Source organism: Heterodontus francisci, chromosome 7 (genome assembly GCF_036365525.1).
Source record: "Heterodontus francisci isolate sHetFra1 chromosome 7, sHetFra1.hap1, whole genome shotgun sequence".
Taxonomy (NCBI): domain Eukaryota; kingdom Metazoa; phylum Chordata; class Chondrichthyes; order Heterodontiformes; family Heterodontidae; genus Heterodontus; species Heterodontus francisci.
In genome coordinates this window covers 133,266,298-133,279,125 of record NC_090377.1, presented here as the reverse complement: position 1 = coordinate 133,279,125, position 12,828 = coordinate 133,266,298, and the positions used below count along the sequence as shown (strand labels likewise).

The following is a 12,828-nucleotide window of genomic DNA, read 5'->3' as shown; positions in this document are numbered from 1 at the left end:
GTGATGCATTCTGTAACAGTACTGAACCTTTGTGATGATGCATTCTATAACAGTACTGAACCTTTGTGGTGATGCATTCTGTAACAGTACTGAACACTTGTGGTGATGCATTCTATAACAGTACTGAACAGTTGTGGTGATGCATTCCATAACAGTAATGAACCTTTGTGGTGATGCATTCTGTAACAGTACTGAACACTTGTGATGATGCATTCTATAACAGTACTGAACCTTTGTGATGATGCATTCGATAACAGTACTGAACCTTTGTGGTGATGCATTCTGTAACAGGACTGAAACTTTGTGGTGATGCATTCTATAACAGTACTGAACCTTTGTGATGATGCATTCGATAACAGTACTGAACCTTTGTGGTGATGCATTCTGTTACAGTACTGAACCTTTGTGGTGATGCATTCTGTAACAGTACTGAACACTTGTGGTGATGCATTCTATAACAGTACTGAACCTTTGTGGTGATGCATTCTGTAACAGTACTGAACCTTTGTGGTGATGCATTCTGTAACAGTACTGAACAGTTGTGGTGATGCATTCCATAACAGTAATGAACCTTTGTGGTGATGCATTCTGTAACAGTACTGAACCTTTGTGATGATGCATTCGATAACAGTACTGAACCTTTGTGGTGATGCATTCTATAACAGGACTGAACCCTTTGTGATGATTCATTCTATAACAGTACTGAACACTTGTGGTGATGCATTCTATAACAGTACTGAACACTTGTGGTGATGCATTCTCTAACAGTACTGAACACTTGTGATGATGCATTCTATAACAGTACTGAACCTTTGTGATGATGCATTCGATAACAGTACTGAACCTTTGTGGTGATGCATTCTATAACAGGACTGAACCCTTTGTGTTGATTCATTCTATAACAGTACTGAACACTTGTGGTGATGCATTCTATAACAGTACTGAACCTTTGTGATGATGCATTCTATAACAGTACTGAACACTTGTGGTGATGCATTCTGTAACAGTACTGAACGTTTGTGATGATGCATTCTATAACAGTACTGAACACTTGTGGTGATGCATTCTGTAACAGTACTGAACGTTTGTGATGATGCATTCTATAACAGTACTGAACCTTTGTGGTGATGCATTCTGTAACAGTACTGAACCTTTGTGGTGATGCATTCTGTAACAGGACTGAAACTTTGTGGTGATGCATTCTGTAACAGTACTGAACCTTTGTGGTGATGCATTCTATAACAGGACTGAACCCTTTGTGATGATTCATTCTATAACAGTACTGAACCTTTGTGGTGATGCATTCTGTTACAGTACTGAACCTTTGTGGTGATGCATTCTGTAACAGTACTGAACACTTGTGGTGATGCATTCTATAACAGTACTGAACCTTTGTGGTGATGCATTCTGTAACAGGACTGAAACTTTGTGGTGATGCATTCTATAACAGTACTGAACACTTGTGGTGATGCATTCTGTAACAGTACTGAACGTTTGTGATGATGCATTCTATAACAGTACTGAACCTTTGTGGTGATGCATTCTGTAACAGTACTGAACCTTTGTGATGATGCATTCTGTAACAGGACTGAAACTTTGTGGTGATGCATTCTGTAACAGTACTGAACCTTTGTGGTGATGCATTCTCTAACAGTACTGAACCTTTGTGGTGATGCATTCTATAACAGGACTGAACCCTTTGTGATGATTCATTCTATAACAGTACTGAACCTTTGTGGTGATGCATTCTGTTACAGTACTGAACCTTTGTGGTGATGCATTCTGTAACAGTACTGAACACTAGTGGTGATGCATTCTATAACAGTACTGAACCTTTGTGGTGATGCATTCTGTAACAGTACTGAACCTTTGTGGTGATGCATTCTGTAACAGTACTGAACAGTTGTGGTGATGCATTCCATAACAGTAATGAACCTTTGTGGTGATGCATTCTGTAACAGTACTGAACCTTTGTGATGATGCATTTGATAACAGTACTGAACCTTTGTGGTGATGCATTCTATAACAGGACTGAACCCTTTGTGATGATTCATTCTATAACAGTACTGAACACTTGTGGTGATGCATTCTATAACAGTACTGAACACTTGTGGTGATGCATTCTCTAACAGTACTGAACACTTGTGATGATGCATTCTATAACAGTACTGAACCTTTGTGATGATGCATTCTATAACAGTACTGAACCTTTGTGGTGATGCATTCTGTAACAGTACTGAACCTTTGTGGTGATGCATTCTGTAACAGTACTGAACCTTTGTGGTGATGCATTCTCTAACAGTACTGAACCTTTGTGGTGATGCATTCCATAACAGTACTGAACCTTTGTGATGATGCATTCTATAACAGTACTGAACCTTTGTGGTGATGCATTCTATAACAGTACTGAACCTTTGTGATGATGCATTCTATAACAGTACTGAACCTTTGTGATGATGCATTCTATAACAGTACTGAACCTTTGTGGTGATGCATTCTGTAACAGGACTGAACCCTTTGTGATGATGCATTCCATAACAGTACTGAACCTTTGTGATGATGCATTCTATAACAGTACTGAACCTTTGTGGTGATGCATTCTATAACAGTACTGAACCTTTGTGGTGATGCATTCTGTAACAGTACTGAACCTTTGTGGTGATGCATTCTATAACAGTACTGAACCTTTGTGGTGATGCATTCTGTAACAGTACTGAACAGTTGTGGTGATGCTTTCTGTAACAGTACTGAACCTTTGTGGTGATGCATTCCATAACAGTACTGAACCTTTGTGGTGATGCATTCTGTTACAGTATTGAACACTTGTGGTGATGCATTCTATAACAGTACTGAACCTTTGTGGTGATGCATTCTGTAACAGTACTGAACCTTTGTGGTGATGCATTCTGTAACAGTACTGAACAGTTGTGGTGATGCATTCTGTAACAGTACTGAACCTTTGTGGTGATGCATTCTGTAACAGTACTGAACCTTTGTGGTGATGCATTCTGTAACAGTACTGAACCTTTGTGGTGATGCATTCTGTTACAGTATTGAACACTTGTGGTGATGCATTCTATAACAGTACTGAACCTTTGTGGTGATGCATTCTGTAACAGTACTGAACCTTTGTGGTGATGCATTCTGTTACAGTATTGAACACTTGTGGTGATGCATTCTATAACAGTACTGAACCTTTGTGGTGATGCATTCTGTAACAGTACTGAACCTTTGTGGTGATGCATTCCATAACAGTACTGAACCTTTGTGGTGATGCATTCTGTTACAGTATTGAACACTTGTGGTGATGCATTCTATAACAGTACTGAACCTTTGTGGTGATGCATTCTGTAACAGTACTGAACTTTTGTGGTGATGCATTCTGTAACAGTACTGAACAGTTGTGGTGATGCATTCTGTAACAGTACTGAACCTTTGTGGTGATGCATTCTGTAACAGTACTGAACCTTTGTGGTGATGCATTCTGTAACAGGACTGAAACTTTGTGGTGATGCATTCTGTAACAGTACTGAACCTTTGTGATGATGCATTCTATAACAGTACTGAACCTTTGTGGTGATGCATTCTGTAACAGTACTGAACACTTGTGGTGATGCATTCTATAACAGTACTGAACAGTTGTGGTGATGCATTCCATAACAGTAATGAACCTTTGTGGTGATGCATTCTGTAACAGTACTGAACACTTGTGATGATGCATTCTATAACAGTACTGAACCTTTGTGATGATGCATTCGATAACAGTACTGAACCTTTGTGGTGATGCATTGTGTAACAGGACTGAAACTTTGTGGTGATGCATTCTATAACAGTACTGAACCTTTGTGATGATGCATTCGATAACAGTACTGAACCTTTGTGGTGATGCATTCTGTTACAGTACTGAACCTTTGTGGTGATGCATTCTGTAACAGTACTGAACACTTGTGGTGATGCATTCTATAACAGTACTGAACCTTTGTGGTGATGCATTCTGTAACAGTACTGAACCTTTGTGGTGATGCATTCTGTAACAGTACTGAACAGTTGTGGTGATGCATTCCATAACAGTAATGAACCTTTGTGGTGATGCATTCTGTAACAGTACTGAACCTTTGTGATGATGCATTCGATAACAGTACTGAACCTTTGTGGTGATGCATTCTATAACAGGACTGAACCCTTTGTGATGATTCATTCTATAACAGTACTGAACACTTGTGGTGATGCATTCTATAACAGTACTGAACACTTGTGGTGATGCATTCTCTAACAGTACTGAACACTTGTGATGATGCATTCTATAACAGTACTGAACCTTTGTGATGATGCATTCGATAACAGTACTGAACCTTTGTGGTGATGCATTCTATAACAGGACTGAACCCTTTGTGTTGATTCATTCTATAACAGTACTGAACACTTGTGGTGATGCATTCTATAACAGTACTGAACCTTTGTGATGATGCATTCTATAACAGTACTGAACACTTGTGGTGATGCATTCTGTAACAGTACTGAACGTTTGTGATGATGCATTCTATAACAGTACTGAACACTTGTGGTGATGCATTCTGTAACAGTACTGAACGTTTGTGATGATGCATTCTATAACAGTACTGAACCTTTGTGGTGATGCATTCTGTAACAGTACTGAACCTTTGTGGTGATGCATTCTGTAACAGGACTGAAACTTTGTGGTGATGCATTCTGTAACAGTACTGAACCTTTGTGGTGATGCATTCTATAACAGGACTGAACCCTTTGTGATGATTCATTCTATAACAGTACTGAACCTTTGTGGTGATGCATTCTGTTACAGTACTGAACCTTTGTGGTGATGCATTCTGTAACAGTACTGAACACTTGTGGTGATGCATTCTATAACAGTACTGAACCTTTGTGGTGATGCATTCTGTAACAGGACTGAAACTTTGTGGTGATGCATTCTATAACAGTACTGAACACTTGTGGTGATGCATTCTGTAACAGTACTGAACGTTTGTGATGATGCATTCTATAACAGTACTGAACCTTTGTGGTGATGCATTCTGTAACAGTACTGAACCTTTGTGATGATGCATTCTGTAACAGGACTGAAACTTTGTGGTGATGCATTCTGTAACAGTACTGAACCTTTGTGGTGATGCATTCTCTAACAGTACTGAACCTTTGTGGTGATGCATTCTATAACAGGACTGAACCCTTTGTGATGATTCATTCTATAACAGTACTGAACCTTTGTGGTGATGCATTCTGTTACAGTACTGAACCTTTGTGGTGATGCATTCTGTAACAGTACTGAACACTAGTGGTGATGCATTCTATAACAGTACTGAACCTTTGTGGTGATGCATTCTGTAACAGTACTGAACCTTTGTGGTGATGCATTCTGTAACAGTACTGAACAGTTGTGGTGATGCATTCCATAACAGTAATGAACCTTTGTGGTGATGCATTCTGTAACAGTACTGAACCTTTGTGATGATGCATTTGATAACAGTACTGAACCTTTGTGGTGATGCATTCTATAACAGGACTGAACCCTTTGTGATGATTCATTCTATAACAGTACTGAACACTTGTGGTGATGCATTCTATAACAGTACTGAACACTTGTGGTGATGCATTCTCTAACAGTACTGAACACTTGTGATGATGCATTCTATAACAGTACTGAACCTTTGTGATGATGCATTCTATAACAGTACTGAACCTTTGTGGTGATGCATTCTGTAACAGTACTGAACCTTTGTGGTGATGCATTCTGTAACAGTACTGAACCTTTGTGGTGATGCATTCTCTAACAGTACTGAACCTTTGTGGTGATGCATTCCATAACAGTACTGAACCTTTGTGATGATGCATTCTATAACAGTACTGAACCTTTGTGGTGATGCATTCTATAACAGTACTGAACCTTTGTGATGATGCATTCTATAACAGTACTGAACCTTTGTGATGATGCATTTGATAACAGTACTGAACCTTTGTGGTGATGCATTCTATAACAGGACTGAACCCTTTGTGATGATTCATTCTATAACAGTACTGAACACTTGTGGTGATGCATTCTATAACAGTACTGAACACTTGTGGTGATGCATTCTCTAACAGTACTGAACACTTGTGATGATGCATTCTATAACAGTACTGAACCTTTGTGATGATGCATTCTATAACAGTACTGAACCTTTGTGGTGATGCATTCTGTAACAGTACTGAACCTTTGTGGTGATGCATTCTGTAACAGGACTGAAACTTTGTGGTGATGCATTCTCTAACAGTACTGAACCTTTGTGGTGATGCATTCCATAACAGTACTGAACCTTTGTGATGATGCATTCTATAACAGTACTGAACCTTTGTGGTGATGCATTCTGTAACAGGACTGAAACTTTGTGGTGATGCATTCTGTAACAGTACTGAACCTTTGTGGTGATGCATTCTGTAACAGGACTGAAACTTTGTGGTGATGCATTCTCTAACAGTACTGAACCTTTGTGGTGATGCATTCCATAACAGTACTGAACCTTTGTGGTGATGCATTCTGTAACAGTACTGAACCTTTGTGGTGATGCATTCTCTAACAGTACTGAACCTTTGTGGTGATGCATTCCATAACAGTACTGAACCTTTGTGATGATGCATTCTATAACAGTACTGAACCTTTGTGATGATGCATTCTATAACAGTACTGAACCTTTGTGGTGATGCATTCTGTAACAGTACTGAACCTTAGTGGTGATGCATTCTATAACAGTACTGAACCTTTGTGGTGATGCATTCTATAACAGTACTGAACCTTCGTGATGATGCATTCTGTAACAGTACTGAACCCTTTGTGATGATGCATTCTATAACAGTACTGAACCTTTGTTGTGATGCATTCTATAACAGTACTGAACCTTTGTGGTGATGCATTCTATAACAGGACTGAACCTTTGTGGTGATGCATTCTATAACAGTGCTGAACCTTTGTGATGATGCATTCTATAACAGTACTGAACCTTTGTGGTGATGCATTCTATAACAGGACTGAACCTTTGTGGTGATGCATTCTATAACAGTACTGAACCTTCGTGATGATGCATTCTGTAACAGTACTGAACCCTTGGTGATGATGCATTCTATAACAGGACTGAACCTTTGTGGTGATGCATTCTATAACAGTACTGAACCTTTGTGGTGATGCATTCTATAACAGGACTGAACCTTTGTGATGATGCATTCTATAACAGTACTGAACCTTTGTGGTGATGCATTCTATAACAGGACTGAACCTTTGTGGTGATGCATTCTCTAACAGTACTGAACCTTTGTGATGATGCATTCTGTAACAGTACTGAACCTTTGTGGTGATGCATTCTATAACAGTACTGAACCTTTTGTGATGATGCATTCTGTAACAGTACTGAACCTTTGTGGTGATGCATTCTATAACAGTACTGAACCTTTGTGATGATGCATTGCATCACAGGACTGAACCTTTGTGGTGATTCATTTCATAACAGTACTGAACCCTTTGTGATGATGCATTCTATAACAGTACTGAACCCTTGTGCTGATGCATTCGGCAACAGGACTGAACCTTTGTGGTGATGCATTCCATAACAGTACTGAACCCTTTGTGATGATGCATTCTGTAACAGTACTGAACCTTTGTGATGATGCATTCTATAACAGTACTGAACCTTTGTGGTGATGCATTCTGTTACAGTACTGAACCTTTGTGGTGATGCATTCTGGAACAGTACTGAACACTTGTGGTGATGCATTCTATAACAGTACTGAACCTTTGTGGTGATGCATTCTGTAACTGTACTGAACCTTTGTGGTGATGTATTCTGTAACAGTACTGAACAGTTGTGGTGATGCATTCTATAACAGTACTGAACCTTTGTGGTGATGCATTCGATGACAGTACTGAACCTTTGTGATGATGCATTCCATAACAGTACTGAACCTTTGTGGTGATGCATTCTGTAACAGTACTGAACCTTTGTGGTGATGCATTCCATAACAGTACTGAACCTTTGTGATGATGCATTCTGTAACAGTACTGTACCTTTGTGGTGATGCATTCTATAACAGTACTGAACCTTTGTGGTGATGCAATCTCTAACAATACTGAACCCTTTGTGATGATGCATTCTGTAACAGTACTGAACCTTTGTGGTGATGCATTCTCTAACAGTACTGAACCTTTGTGATGATGCATTCTATAACAGTACTGAACCTTTGTGGTGATGCATTCTATAACAGGACTGAACCCTTTGTGATGATGCATTCTATAACAGTACTGAACCTTTGTGGTGATGCAATCTCTAACAGTACTGAACCTTTGTGATGATGCATTCTATAACAGTACTGAACCTTTGTGGTGATGCAATCTCTAACAGTACTGAACCTTTGTGGTGATGCATTCCATAACAGTACTGAACCCTTTGTGATGATGCATTCTATAACAGGACTGAACCCTTTGTGATGATGCATTCTGTAACAGTACTGAACCTTTGTGGTGATGCATTCTATAACAGTACTGAACCCTTTGTGGTGATGCAATCTCTAACAGTACTGAACCCTTTGTGATGATGCATTCCATAACAATACTGAACCTTTGTGGTGATCCATTCTATAACAGTACTGAACCCTTTGTGGTGATGCAATCTCTAACAGTACTGAACCCTTTGTGATGATGCATTCTATAACAGTACTGAACCTTTGTGGTGATGCAATCTCTAACAGTACTGAACCCTTTGTGATGATGCATTCTGTAACAGTACTGAACCTTTGTGGTGATGCATTCTATAACAGTACTGAACCTTTGTGATGATGCATTCTATAACAGTACTGAAATTTTGTGGTGATGCATTCTATAACAGTACTGAACCTTTGAGATGATGCATTCTATGACAGGACTGAACCTTTGTGGTGATGCATTCCATAACAGTACTGAGCCTTTGTGGTGATGCAATCTCTAACAGGACTGAACCCTTTGTGATGATGCATTCTGTAACAGTACTGAACCTTTGTGGTGATGCATTCTATAACAGTACTGAACCTTTGTGCTGATGCATTCTCTAACAGTACTGAACCTTTGTGGTAATGCATTCTCTAACAGTACTGAACCCTTTGTGATGATGCATTCTGTAACTGTACTGAACCTTTGTGCTGATGCATTCTATAACAGTACTGAACCCTTGTGCTGATGCATTCTATAACAGTACTGAACCTTTGTGATGATGCATTCTGTAACAGTACTGAACCTTTGTGGTGATGCATTCTATAACAGTACTGAACCCTTGTGCTGATGCATTCTCTAACAGTACTGAACCTTTGTGGTGATGCATTCTCTAACAGTACTGAACCCTTTGTGATGATGCATTCTGTAACAGTACTGAACCTTTGTGATGATGCATTCTATAACAGGACTTAACCCTTTGTGGTGATGCATTCTATAACAGTACTGAACCCTTTGTGATGATGCATTCTGTAACAGTACTGAACCTTTGTGGTGATGCATTCTATAACAGTACTGAACCTTTGTGGTGATGCATTCCATAACAGTACTGAACCCTTTGTAATGATGCATTCTGTAACAGTACTGAACCTTTGTGGTGATGCATTCTCTAACAGTCCTGAACCCTTTGTGATGATGCATTCTGTAAAAGTACTGAACCTTTGTGATGATGCATTCTATAACAGTGCTGAACCTTTGTGGTGATGCATTCTCTAACAGTACTGAACCCTTTGTGATGATGCATTCTATAACAGTGCTGAACCTTTGTGATGATGCATTCTATAACAGTACTGAACCTTTGTGATGATGCATTCTATAACAGTGCTGAACCTTTGTGGTGATGCATTCTCTAACAGTACTGAACCCTTTGTGATGATGCATTCCATAACAGTACTGAACCCTTTGTGATGATGCATTCTGTAACAGTACTGAACCTTTGTGGTGATGCATTCTATAAGAGTACTGAACCTTTGTGGTGATGCATTCTATAACAGGACTGAACCTTTGTGGTGATGCATTCTATAACAGTACTGAACCTTTGTGGTGATGCATTCTATAACAGTAGTGAACCTTTGTGGTGATGCATTCTATAACAGGACTGAACCCTTTGTGATGATGCATTCTGTAACAGTACTGAACCTTTGTGATGATGCATTCTATAACAGTAGTGAACCTTTGTGGTGATGCATTCTATAACAGTACTGAGCCTTTGTGATGATGCATTCTGTAACAGTACTGAACCTTTGTGGTGATGCATTCTATAACAGTAGTGAACCTTTGTGGTGATGCATTCTATAACAGGACTGAACCCTTTGTGATGATGCATTCTGTAACAGTACTGAACCTTTGTGATGATGCATTCTATAACAGTAGTGAACCTTTGTGGTGATGCATTCCATAACAGTACTGAACCCTTTGTGATGATGCATTCTGTAACAGTACTGAACCTTTGTGATGATGCATTCTATAACAGTAGTGAACCTTTGTGGTGATGCATTCCATAACAGTACTGAACCCTTTGTGGTGATGCATTCTATAACAGGACTGAACCCTTTGTGATGATGCATTCTGTAACAGTACTGAACCTTTGTGATGATGCATTCTATAACAGGACTGAACCCTTTGTGATGATGCATTATGTAACAGTACTGAACCTTTGTGATGATGCATTCTATAACAGTAGTGAACCTTTGTGGTGATGCATTCCATAACAGTACTGAACCCTTTGTGATGATGCATTCTGTAACAGTACTGAACCTTTGTGATGATGCATTCTATAACAGTAGTGAACCTTTGTGGTGATGCATTCCATAACAGTACTGAACCCTTTGTGATGATGCATTCTATAACAGGACTGAACCTTTGTGGTGATGCATTCTATAACAGTACTGAACCTTTGTGGTGATGCATTCTATAACAGGACTGAACCCTTTGTGGTGATGCATTCTATAACAGGACTGAACCCTTTGTGATGATGCATTCTATAACAGGACTGAACCTTTGTGGTGATGCATTCCATAACAGTAGTGAACCTTTGTGGTGATGCATTCTATAACAGGACTGAACCTTTGTGGTGATGCATTCTCTAACAGTACTGAACCCTTTGTGATGATGCATTCTGTAACAGTACTGAACCTTTGTGGTGATGCATTCTATAACAGGACTGAACCTTTGTGGTGATGCATTCTATAACAGTACTGAACCTTTGTGGTGATTCATTTCATAACAGTACTGAACCTTTGTGGTGATGCATTCTGTAACTGTACTGAACCTTTGTGCTGATGCATTCTATAACAGTACTGAACCCTTGTGCTGATGCATTCTATAACAGTACTGAACCTTTGTGATGATGCATTCTGTAACAGTACTGAACCTTTGTGGTGATGCATTCTATAACAGTACTGAACCTTTGTGCTGATGCATTCTCTAACAGTACTGAACCTTTGTGGTAATGCATTCTCTAACAGTACTGAACCCTTTGTGATGATGCATTCTGTAACTGTACTGAACCTTTGTGCTGATGCATTCTATAACAGTACTGAACCCTTGTGCTGATGCATTCTATAACAGTACTGAACCTTTGTGATGATGCATTCTGTAACAGTACTGAACCTTTGTGGTGATGCATTCTATAACAGTACTGAACCCTTGTGCTGATGCATTCTCTAACAGTACTGAACCTTTGTGGTGATGCATTCTCTAACAGTACTGAACCCTTTGTGATGATGCATTCTGTAACAGTACTGAACCTTTGTGATGATGCATTCTATAACAGGACTTAACCCTTTGTGGTGATGCATTCTATAACAGTACTGAACCCTTTGTGATGATGCATTCTGTAACAGTACTGAACCTTTGTGGTGATGCATTCTATAACAGTACTGAACCTTTGTGGTGATGCATTCCATAACAGTACTGAACCCTTTGTAATGATGCATTCTGTAACAGTACTGAACCTTTGTGGTGATGCATTCTCTAACAGTCCTGAACCCTTTGTGATGATGCATTCTGTAAAAGTACTGAACCTTTGTGATGATGCATTCTATAACAGTGCTGAACCTTTGTGGTGATGCATTCTCTAACAGTACTGAACCCTTTGTGATGATGCATTCTATAACAGTGCTGAACCTTTGTGATGATGCATTCTATAACAGTACTGAACCTTTGTGATGATGCATTCTATAACAGTGCTGAACCTTTGTGGTGATGCATTCTCTAACAGTACTGAACCCTTTGTGATGATGCATTCCATAACAGTACTGAACCCTTTGTGATGATGCATTCTGTAACAGTACTGAACCTTTGTGGTGATGCATTCTATAAGAGTACTGAACCTTTGTGGTGATGCATTCTATAACAGGACTGAACCTTTGTGGTGATGCATTCTCTAACAGTACTGAACCCTTTGTGATGATGCATTCCATAACAGTACTGAACCTTTGTGGTGATGCATTCTATAACAGGACTGAACCCTTTGTGATGATGCATTCTATAACAGTAGTGAACCTTTGTGGTGATGCATTCTCTAACAGTACTGAACCCTTTGTGATGATGCATTCTATAACAGTACTGAACCTTTGTGGTGATGCATTCCATAACAGTACTGAACCCTTTGTGATGATGCATTCTGTAACAGTACTGAACCTTTGTGGTGATGAATTCTATAACAGTACTGAACCTTTGTGGTGATGCAGTCTATAACAGTAGTGAACTTTTGTGGTGATGCATTCTATAACAGTACTGAACCTTTGTGGTGATGCATTCTGTAACAGTACTGAACCTTTGTGATGATGCATTCTATAACA

General features: G+C 39.3%; 1 protein-coding gene across 2 annotated transcripts in view; it reads left to right on the top strand.

Annotated features, from left to right (window-relative positions):
• LOC137372331 (mitogen-activated protein kinase kinase kinase 13-like) overlaps positions 1–12,828 on the top strand; it is a 388,553-nt gene that overhangs the window by 84,435 nt on the left and 291,290 nt on the right. The window lies entirely within an intron of this gene.